The 12,502-nt window shown below is 39.7% G+C and overlaps 1 pseudogene; it reads right to left on the bottom strand.

Annotated features, from left to right (window-relative positions):
* Window positions 1-358: 358 nt before the first annotated feature.
* LOC148297551 (uncharacterized) lies at window positions 359-5,765 on the bottom strand (annotated as a pseudogene).
* Window positions 5,766-12,502: the final 6,737 nt, after the last annotated feature.

Below are 12,502 nucleotides of genomic sequence, written 5' to 3'. Positions count from 1 at the left end.
GAGAGTTTAGGAGAATGTATGCTTGTATTGCTACTCAATGCTTTACAAGTTGTGAGGTGAGGATATACAATGAGACATCCTCCTTATATAGAGATCATATCCCACCTACCACCACAATAGAGGGATAAGATACAATGCCACCAACCGGGATCTACCTACTACTGTCACCAACTATAGTCTACCTACTACTGTACATTGAATCTAGACATGTGGGCTAAGAGGTATAGCATGATTCATTTGACGGGCTGGGCCTTGAGCTTCTCTTGTGGGGCTTGACCTTCACAAATGGATCCTCTAGGTTGGCCCCATAGTTGTTGGATTGAGCCTTCAACATGCGAGCCGTGACATTCTCCCCCACCTAATCCGGCGACGTCCTCGTCCCCGAGGTAGTTCCTTCTCGTTCAAATGCTTCGATTTTGTCCTTATATTGCCATAAGGACTCTTCTTTCTCCCAATTGCCTTCGAACTCTAGCAAGCGCTTCCATTTGACAAAGTACTCAAAGTATCTCGGTACACCTTTGCGTCGCACCTCGCGCTTGGCCATGATGCACTTGATTTCCCTGTCAAATGAAGTCACCATTAGGCCACTTCCAGCAGTGCCCAAAGGCAAGGGCTGGGGGGGGGGGGGGGCTGAGCCCAAAATGCGATTCCAGCAGCAATTGTTGGCCCGGGCAGTATGTGGGGGCCACAGCCCTGGGCTGCCCCGAAGGCAGGGGGAGCCTGTGTGCTGGCCCAAGGGCTGGTGCCACGTGGCGGCTTTTGGGCTGTCGGATTTCTTTTATGTCCTTCAATCCACCGGCAGGACATTTTTTCTGCAAAAAAATTTAAAAAAATACCCAAAAATATCTGATTTTTTTTTTCTATAAATACCAATCCCTACTCTTCACTTTTAATAACAAATCCTCATACATCTTCTCCTCCTCCAATTATTATTCACTTTCTACTCAATATTTTTTTCACTTTCAAGTTTAATTTTTCTCTATCATATTATTGCTTTTTCTCAAGAAACCGAAGGGGCATGGAGCATCATGGAAGATGTTTTGAAATTTATCTGAAATTTGAAACAAAAATTTATCTGAAATTTGAAACCGAAAATCTTATCCGAAAATATTGTCCAAATTAATTATTTAGGTAAACAAATTTGTGAAAAAAAAAAAACAAAAAATGAATAGTGTTTGCCCTTTGCCATGGCAACTGCTGGAAGTGCACCTTACTTTTTGCAAAGGCAGATACTATTCATGTGAATAGTATCTGCCCTAGCCCCTGTTGTGTCGCTACAGCTGCACCAAAATGGATTAAGCTGCATCCTCAACTTGTGATACTCGCAAGTGCACGAGCCGTTCGGTAGTATAGCGTATGTAAGTGCGAGGTCGATCCCACGAGGATTGGTGATTGAATGATCCAATTCATTTTCCCTACACAAAACAGAAATGAAAAAAAAAGCAAGGAAATAAATAAAACAAGGAAGAAAGAAATAACTAACTCAAGCAGATAAGTTCCCAAGTTCAATTAGATTATCGGATTGATTCTAGCTAAAGTATGATTAAGCCATGGTGTTTGGTCATAACCTTGTGTTCCTAATTCCCTAATTTGATCATTTGTTGTCTAACCAAAAATTAAGCATTAGGAACCCATTAAGCATTAGGAACCCATTAAGCATAGAAGAACATTTTAAACAACCAAGTATGTATCTAATCCCTGTTGTCGAATGTCCATACATACTCTTCCTATTCATAGTTCAATTCGAATTAAAGCATGGTGTATACTCTTAATTCAAACCAAGATAGTTAACAAACAAGTTCTAATGGTGATCAATCATTCAAACAAGCATGTTAACTTATAAGCATAATGAATAAGAACATGAATCATGATTGAAACTTGGAAACTAATCAAACTTGAAACTAAAGAAAAGAATTTACATAACAATGAAAATTAAGTAGAACTTGGAAAAACTTAAGGAGAATTTCAGCACAAAGATCTCATTATAACAATTGAAAACTAGAAAGAGAAACTAAGAGAATTTGAGGGAGAGAAGGGAAGGGAGCTCTAGAGAAGTGTTTGAGAGCTCCCCCCCTTGGGGTGTGTTTACAAGCTTAGGAAACCTTACTATTTATAGGCCTAAGGAAGTTGAAAATCTGAATTATACAATTGAATTATCTAAACACACTAACTTCACCTAACACACTACACTTAATTCACCAACTTAACCTAACACACAATTGCATTTGAAAATAATTCCTCTTGTCTTTAGGCTTAGTGTTGCACCCCCACTTCAACTTCAATGTAATTCATTTGGCTGCTGCAAAATTCCACTCAAAAATAGGTATTGAATATGCTTCACCAAACTTTCCCACAATCAACAACACTTCATCATGCATATGTCATGCATGACAATGCATTGCAGCCAGCTTGTGGGCTCGTTTTGGGCTTGTGGCTCCAATCTGAAAAATCTGGAAAAATATGGATCTTGAAGCTCTTTGAATTATCTTTCCAATCATATGCAGCCCAACTCAAGGAAAAATCGGGAAGGCCTTCAAATGTGATATTTGGCCCAGTAACGCAGATGCTGCCGAATTTGACCTTAAGTTGCCAAAACATGTATAACTTTCTCTAGAAGACTCGGAATCATGAACCGTAAAATTATACAGAAACTAGACTTCCGTATCTTTCCAATGATGTATGGCTCATCATCTGGTTCTTCTTGAGCAAGTACAGTCCAATCCGTGAAGTTGACTGATCTGCAGACACCGTTTTGAGCTAACTTGTCTCCAAAATGCAATTAGTGAGTCCTTAAGTTTATTACACTGAAACAAACACAAAACTTATTAAAAGCACAAGTTTAACTCAAAAACATAACCAAATCATAAATTAGAAGGGTACAAAATGATATGTAAATATGCACCGATCAGCCCCCCTTGCCATGGCAAGGGTTTCACTGCTGGAAGCGCCCTTAAAGGTGGAGCTCGTTGAGACTCCCCATGACTTGGCTCCTCGGGATCAACATGGTAGGGCTTGAGATTGCTCACGTGAAACACTGGATGAATCTTCAATCGTGGCAGTAGTTCCACACGGTAAGCAGCTCTTCCCACGGTTCGGAGGATAGGAAATGGGCCCTCATATCTCCTCAACAACGCTTTGTGCAGCTTTCTAGTGGACTTGTGTTGAGAGGGGTTGAGCTTCACAAAGACCATGTCACCTGGTTGGGATACAACATCTCGCCGGTGCTTGTCTGCCCATTTCTTCATCTTCCGAGTTGCCTTCTCCAATTGAGCCCGAGCCAGCTCGTTAGTCACTTGCCAGTCCTTAGCCATCTTGTATGCAGCAGGGCTACTCCCCATGTAGCCTGACACCACTATGTTCGGTGTCATAGGTTGTTGTCCAGTTGCCAACTCAAAAGGACTTGACCCTGTCGACTCCGATCGCTGCAAGTTGTACAAGAACTAAGCAACATCCAACAACTTTACCCAATCTTGTTGGTTGGCACTCACATAGTGCCTCAAGTGTAACTCCAACAATGCATTCACCCGTACCGTCTGACCATCTGTCTGTGGGTGAAAGCTAGTAGAGAAGTACATGGACAAACTCTCCCATGGTCTGGTTGGAACAAGAAGTGGCTCTAGCAACCCACCCGGCTGCTTCTGCAAGGTCTTGTCTTGTTAGCATACATGACAAGTCCGCACGAACGAGTCTACATCTTCCCTATCTTGAACAGTATACCTCCGCTCGGTGTCGTTGAGCTTTCGGTTCTCGAAAGCCAATGGATGTCCGTCCTGCATGAGTACACCACCAATAGCAAAATCTGATGCATCAATGTGTACCTCAAAAGGTTTGCTAAGATCGGGTAGTCTCAGCACTAGTTCCTTCTCAATGGCATGATCCACATCTCTCCTAGGTGGTAAGGTGTTGGGCAGTTCCTTGGGCATGACATCTACAAACTCCTTAAGGATTGCTTCCACTGCTTTTGGGACTGGCTGGACTTCCTTCTCAACTATATCCCTCTTCATAGTTGCAAGGAACGTCGGTTCGCCCTTCTTCCAAGACTTGGAAAATTGCATGGCTGACAAAAGCTTTGACTCGCCTTGTTGCCTCACCACAGGCACCATGCATGGCATTGCTCCACCCTGTGCAATGCACATAGGATTGTAAAATGGAATGGGAAGCGCCTTTACCTTGTCCATGAACTCCATTCCTAACATGACATCGTGGTCATCCATTGAGATCACGGAGAAGTCAGCTACTCTCTTCCAAGTAGCAATGCGTAGCTCCACACCACGAGCTACTCCATCAATTGGCTTGGCAGTTGAATTCACCGTCTTCATACTGCCTACTTCCTTCGAGACTCGACACCTAAGTCTCTTTGCTTCCTGCACTGACATAAAGTTGTGCGACGCACCCGTATCCACCAAACAACGGGTTGTCTTGCCATCCACCACGGCGTCAACGAACATCACCCCTTTAGCTTGAACCTGTGGTTGAGCGACTTTGGCCTGTAGGGCATTGAAGCGGTGAATGGCCCCCATTCTTGCTTCCCTGTCGGCCTCCTCTTCCTTCTCTTGGTTCATGGCATTCAAGGCTTTCTTTTGCGGACAATCCCGCATCATGTGCGCTCCATCACACAAGTAGCAAGCTAGCTTCGACTTGTCTTTCCCCTTGTCACCTTTGTCATTCTTCTTCACGGATGACTTGTGACTGTCAGACTTGTCTCTTGACTTGCTACTCTCTTTGTGGTCTCCCCCATCGGATCCACTGCCACCTTTCTTTCCTTTGAACTTGGAGTCGCTTTGTTCATTCTTCTTGAACTCCACAAGAGACTCAGCTGCAGCAATTGCCTCTGACAAGGTTTGGACGTGTCTCCTTTGCAACTCCAGCTTGGCCCAATTCTGTAGGCCACTCATGAATTACATGAGCTTGTCTTCATCTGTCATGCTAGGCACCTTGAACAACAGGTTGGTGAACGTGGCGACATAGTCCTTCACGCTCCCCGTTTGCTTTAGCCATCTCAGCTTCTCCTTTACCTCATACTTGGCATTCTCTGGATAGAAATCCAACATAATATCTTTCTTAAACTCATCCCAAGTCTCAAGTGTAAACGTACCTTGGTCCATCTCCATAGATCGACAGCGCCACCACATGAGAGCATTGTCGGTGAGAAACAACGTTGCTGTAGTAATCTTGGGCTCATCATCCTCCAGCTCGAGGTACTTGAAATACCTTTCGATATTCCACAGAAATGTGTCAAGCTCCTTCGCCTCCCTCTTCCCATGATAGGATTTGGGCTTGAAAGAATCTAACACCTTGGGTTCCTTCGGAGTCCGGGTCTTGTTCAAGACAGCTTCCTTGCACAAGACCCAATCTCCCTTCACATCCTTCACCTCATCACGAAGCGTAGTAAGCTCCGCTAAGAAGTGATCTAGCTTGGTTTGGACATCTAGCTTTATGATGTTTAGCGCGGAGTTGAGGGCTCCCTGGAATTGGCCTTGAAGCTCTTCCACCACAGCTTCGAAGCCCACCTTCGTAAGGACGTCCTCCTCGAGTCTCTGATCGAATTCGTTCATGGCATTCTCCATCTTAGAAAGCCACCTCTCCATCTTGGCTACGACATCTCTAGATCGTTCCCTCTTTGATTTGCCCCCACACTCCAAGTTGACCTTGGACATATCAGTCTCCACATCGGATCCGCTCTTTGACATGCTTCTTAGAATGATTCGAGCTTTTGCTCTGATACCAACTATCACGGGATGACTTTTTCGGAGTCTTCCTTCCATGTGACCTTAGACTTGATCACCTCTCAAACAAGCTAAGTCAGCCTTCCTTCCCACAAAATAAGATCGAACCAAGCAAGAACACTATCGCAAGAGCAAGAATGATAAGAATGCACAAGAGAGTTTGGGAGAATATATGCTTGTATTGCTACTCAATGCTTTACAAGTTGTGAGGTGAGGATATATAATGAGACATCCTCCTTATATAGAGATCCTATCCCACCTACCACCACAATAGAGGGCTAAGATACAATGTCATCAACCGGGATCTACCTACTACTGTCACCAACCGTAGTCTACCTACTACTGCACATTGAATCTAGACATGTGGGCTAAGAGGTCTAGCATGATCCATCCGACGGGCTGGGCCTTGAGCTTCTCTTATGGGGCTTGACCTTCACAAATGGATCCTCTACGTTGGCCCCATAGTTGTTGGGTTAAGCCTTCAACATACAGGCCATGACACTATGTAAGAAAAAATAAACGACTCTAGATAAACCATCCCAACCGTCGTGGTATTAAAATATACACGACGGTAATTTTAAAAAACCAACGTATGAAAACATGTAGACGACGGTAAATAGAAACCGTCGTTGTGTAAAAGTTCTAACGTCGCAAAACTACAAAAGGGTTGTCTAAATTAAATGCAAAATGTAGTAAAGATGGCTTGTGAAACAAGTAAAACAAACGAGGGAGTAAATAACCTAGACGACGGTTCTTGAAAATAACCAACGAGTAAACAAATGAGACGACGGTAAACAGAAACTGTTGTTATTTTCAAAAATGCAAAATATTGTGCAGATAAAACAAGTAAAATCGTCGTGGTATTTCACTCACAACGACGGTTCTTTGACGAAACAGACGTATTATGGTTTTCAAACGTCGGTAAAGATATACCATCGTTGTTTGGTAATTGTAACGTCGGAGATTAAAAAGAGCGATGTTTATTTAAAATTTAAAAAGCAGAAAAAAGAAAGTATAAGAGATTTTACCGTTTCATCTTGCTGTTTTTCAGCAATATCAGCATCAAGCTTTGGATATTCTTCCCCCAAAACTAGGGGTCTCACATTAGTGGCTTCCGAGCAGCTTGCTTTGTCAGACATTGAATTTTTTGGGCTTTGTTCTTGATGCAGTAAAGGAATTGGGGTAATTGGTGTTTTGAGCATGTTGGGATCAAAATTGGGAATTAGTTGATGGAATTGTTCCAACATAATTTCCCTCTTTGCTCTAATTGCCTCCATAACAGTTTCCTTTGCCCTAGCCTCAATCCTCAATGTCTCTTCTCTGACTGCCTCCATAACACTTTCCTTCAATTTGTCAGCAAATTTTACTCTCTGCTGTCTTGGCAAATTGAAGAATTGACTTGGGGAAACCCCACCTCCAACACCTCTGACTCTCCCACCATGCTCGGGGGTTCCAAAAGCCAAAGTCAAAACATCATTGCTCCCAGAGACAGTCAAAGTGTCATCGGAGACTTGTTTTTTAAAATCATCCTGAGAGAGAGAGAGAGAGAGAGAGAGAGAGAGAGAATGTGAGTAATTGAACAAATTGTAAAACAGATAAAACAAAACATCTAAATCAATAATATAAACCATCGTGGTATTTCAGTGAAGACGACGGTTTTTTTAAAAAACTGGCGTAGTATTGATTTCAAAATGCAGTCATAAAATATCGTCGTTGTGTAAAAATTCTAATGTCGGTTGAAAGAAAACCATCATAGAATCAAAAGTTGTAAAACAGAAAAATAGGCCCTAAATCAAAAATCTATACCATCGTAGTATTTCAATGAAGATGATGGACTCTAGAAAAAACTGACGTAATACAACATTTCAAATGTCAATAAACAATTACTGTCGTTGTATACCCATTCTAACGTCGATATGAGAAATAATCGTCGTAACTTTTAATGCAGAGAAAAAACTTAACAAAAATATGCATTCTTTTCCAGAAATAGTGCATGCACAAATTTCATAGAGAGAGAGAGAGAGAGAGAGAGAGAGAGAGAGAGTGAGTAAATGAAGGAAGTTCTAAAACTTTACAAAAAAGACATCTAACTCAGAAATATAAAATGTGACGTTGTTATGTGTATACAATGTCTTTTTGAACAAACTACGGTTTTTCACAACATGAAAACCTCAACAAATTTACAGGGACGTTGATTTCAACAAAAACTTGCGAATTCTAACCAATTTTGTACAAAAACTTGTCTAATTCTAACAAAATTTGTACATTTTATAAAAATGTTTAAGTATGCTAGAATTCCTCTACTCCATATGAACACACACAAACTCTGCCCATTCTTTCCTAACTTCTTCAATGGCAGCTTGGGGGTATGGCGCTTGATCCTTTCCTTTGGCAAACTGCAGTCCATAAACAAAGATTAATCTCACAGACGACGCTATTATTCATTCACCGACATAGTATATATATTCAACGACGGTATTTTTAATTTACCGTCGTTGATAATATAAAAACCCACATAAAAATAAATCTGAAAATTTTCTTCTTACCATCTTCTCAAATTCCAGGGAAGTATCCTTTATGATGTCTCTCATAAAGCGCATGACATAATACCCGCATTCTACACTACTTGGTTGCTTTGGAGTGCCGGGCAGAGCTTTCCAGAGAGGTGTTTTACGGCCTACTCTGCCTATGTGTGTATTATACATTTTTAGAGCAGAGTTCACAATGTTTTTCCCATCCTCATCCACAAACCGATTTCCAGGCAGTGGATCCAGAAAATATACGGTTTCCTTCTTTGCTCTTACAATGATCAAGACCCAATGACGGCTGCACAAAATAAATATAAAGGTTAAATAGTGTTATATGCAGAGCATCATACAAACAAAATCCTGTTTTTTGTTTTGGAGACTAACCCTGGATTGTAAGGCATCAGGAAAATCTGTTCACCATCTGTTTTTTGAAGACGATTGGCTACGAGACGTGATCTTTCAGTTAATGAACCAGCGTCAGCACTAACTAGAGCAGGGTCTATAAAGCCAACCATATTCACCATATTTGCAGCTTTCAGATGATCAAACAGGCACCTAAATATATGAATTGAAACCATGAGTGTTTTTTTTTTTTAACAAAAGGAGAGTGTCAAATGAATATTTGATAAGGACAAACCTCATATATATTGCAACGACAGTAGCCCCAATTTCTTCCATGCCAGCAAATTGGGTAATATCTTCATGCAAGACGAAGGTGTTACGATCTATGCCAAACACCTCCTTCTCAATCATAAAGCTCAAAGCCTTCTCCTGAGGCTTTAGTGTCGATTCAACATAACTACAAAGGGATTGTAAAGAAGATGGCAACTCCAGCTTTGTATAATCTGGTACTTCAGTACTCTGTTTGAACAAATAAAGCAACATAAGTGACGTGGTAAATAAATAACAACGACGGTTTAAATAACAAAACGTTGTCTTAAAATGAGTTACACGACGGTAACAAAATACCGTCGTAATGAATACTTTATTAGGTCGTTTAAATAAAACCGACGTCTAATTCAAATGCAAAATTCATAATTAATGAATTTACCTTTTCAATTTTCTTTTCTCCAACACTGGATTGCTGTTTTAATAAATAAAGAGATATATATATATAAGAAAGATTGTACAATAATTTAAACATTCAATTAAAACAAACGACGGTTGAAAGAAAATATAGACGTCTGAAAATTGAAAAAGAAATGAAAAAGGCAAAGTTAAGAGAATTTACCTTTTCATCTTTCTTTTCTTCAATCTTTTCACGATCCCCAGATTTCTGTTATAAGAAATAAACTCAATATATATAAGACATAGTACAAAAAGGGCAAAAAAAAAAAAGTAAAAAAATTAAATTAAACCGTCGTGGTAATAATAACAAATGACAGTATTTAATAATTACAGACGTGTATATTTAATCACACGACGGTAAATAATAAACGTCGTGGTATTTCATATACTACGACGGTATCTAAGCTTGTACAACAATTTAAACATTCAATTAAATAATTGCAGACGTGTAACATTCATTAAACGTCGTGGTAATTCCTTTATTGAAAAAAAAAATTGAAAAAAGCAAAGTTATGAGAATTTACCTGTTCAACTATCTCAAGTATCTTTCCTTCTACTCTCTTTTCAACTTCCCCTTATTTCTGTTATAAGAAATAAAGAAATATATAAATGACATTGTAGAAAAATTAAAACAAATCAATAAACCGTCGTGGTAAACATTAACAGACGACGGTAAATATAAACAGAGAAACAGAAAATTCAAAGTTCAAAGACGTTACCATTTCCTCCTGCTGTTCCCCATTCTTGGCAGTATCCTCCTCAAATTGTAGGGCTCTAACATCAAGTGCCCCAGAACAGCTTGCTTTGTCAGACATTGGATTTTTGGGACTTTGCCCTTGGATTTGGGGCAATGTATTCAGTTTCAGCAGGCTTGGATCAAAATTGGGGATGATTTTTGAAAGCTGACTCAGCAAATTTTCCCTCTCAGCTTCTACCAATTGCTTCGTCCTAGCCTCCATCTTTAAACTCTCTTCCCTTGATCTAGCCTCCATTTTCAAAGTCTCTTCTTGAAGGACAAGTCTTACACTTTCCTTCAATTGATCAGCAAACCTAACCTTCTGTTGTCTAGGTAAGTTGAAGTATTGCTTAGGGGAAACCCCAGCCCCTACACCTCTAACTCTTCCTGGATGCTCGGGACCCAAAGCCATTGTCAAAACATCATTGGATCCTGACAGAGAAATTGTGCCTTCAGAGACTTGCTTTTGCAAATCATCCTAACAAAAAGACATAATAAAAAGTCAGAATAAGGAAACAAACGACGGTTATTTATAAAAAATAGACGCAATATAATATTTCACACGACTCAATAACATAACAATCGACGTAATATAATATTTAAGACGACGTTATTAATATATTAACACGACGTCAATAATAATACACCGACGTCTTATGATATAATTACAAAAAACAGAGCATGGATTCCAGATTCAGACCTTTAACGTCGCCTTTTAAAATATTCCGACGTAGTAAAACTTTTCACACGACGGAAAAATATAACAGCAGACGTAATAAAATTTTTAAAACAGAGTGAGTAGGCTTACAATTAATTTTGCTTTCTCTGCAGTCTTTGGATCCGGGATGTTACCATGTTTGTCTTCTCTTGCTTTTTTCCATAAGGTAGATCGATCAATATCTACCCCAGGCATGATTTCCTTCAAGTCCTCCTTAAAACCAACATATCCTTTTCGAGACAATCGATGATTGTACTCGAGTTTCTCCCTCCTCTGTGATTGTTCTTCATGCACAGCCTCAAATTCTTTAGATAACCTTGAAGCTACAAAGGCATCCCATTGAGCTTTCTCTATGAATTTGTATGTTTCAGGGGGCTGCCTTAATCTATCCTGCTCCTTGATGAATGGAAGGATATGAAACCTCGTTAGTGTGGACTTGAAATCTTTCCATTTCTTGGCGGCAGAAGATAGCACCATTTGCTTGCCCCCTTTACCAACCACAAAAGCCATGTCAACGGCTTCCCAAATCTGCTCTTTTATATCCTTGGATATTTGAACCCATTTCTTGTCCACAAGTGGGACTCTGGAGCGTGCCAACACACCAATGTAGGACTGCATCTCATTATGTGCACGGCCATAAGGTTTCCTTTCTTCATTGTACTCAACAACAGGCTTGATTTTCTGAATTTTTCTCTGCACAACACGGGGCATTGTGCTCATACCTCGACCTGACTTTGCCTCCTCAGAAATAGTTGCCGTGCTGGCTGGTTCTGTCTCAGAAGATGAAACAAACTTCATCTTCTTCGAGGCCTTGGTTTGAGGATTTACAACTCTAAGCTCCTTCTTCGAGGATTCATTTTTTTTCAAACCAGACTCCTTACTTTGGGATTGAGAAACCATGGTTACAGACAAATTAAACCTGCAAGTGAAAATATATCAGTGAAATTAAGAAAAACCAAGACGATTATTTATAAACTACGACGTATTATAATATTTCAAACGACGTAAGAACAAAACAAACGACGTAATAATAATTTTACACGACGGTAATTAATCACCGACGTGATAAAATATTACAACGACGTCAATAATAAACAACCGACGTCTTATGATATAATAAAAACAGAGTATTAAATATTACAACGATGTTAATAATAAACATTCGCCGTGGTATTGAAAATAAAACGACGTAAATATTAATATACCGTCGTCTATACCACAAAAACAAATTAGGAACAACGTAAAATATTTTCAGAAGAAAAATAATTAAAAAGATTTTCGAAACAAAAACCATTGTTCAGAGAAATCAAACATGCGATGAAAGCTTGGAAACTTAAAATGATATCCTTAAAAATCAAAAACAAAAAAAGGATATCATTTTAAAAAACAACGACGAACACTTTCACACGACGCTAGGGTGACTGACGAACCGTCGTGGTCTATAAATCTAACCACGTAAATAATAAGCCACCGTCGTCTTATTTAGTTGAAGTAAAAGAACCAGAGTAGTGTTCAAACTTGGAAACTTTTCGTCTTTGTCTGCAAATTTTATCAAACTTGGAAAGAAAAAATGTAAAAAGATTTAAAAAAACGAAAATGATATGCGCATGCAAAACAGGAACAAAAATCCTTCCAGAAATGCTTACCCTTTGCTTGCGATGAAAGCTTTCTTCTGGAGTTTGGTGTTTCAGTTCAGAGATGAAGACGAAGAGGAGATAAGCTTGAA

Source organism: Prunus avium, chromosome 1 (assembly GCF_965620075.1).
Source record: "Prunus avium chromosome 1, drPruAviu1.hap1.1, whole genome shotgun sequence".
Classification (NCBI taxonomy): domain Eukaryota; kingdom Viridiplantae; phylum Streptophyta; class Magnoliopsida; order Rosales; family Rosaceae; genus Prunus; species Prunus avium.
This window is presented reverse-complemented; position numbering and strand designations above follow the sequence as displayed.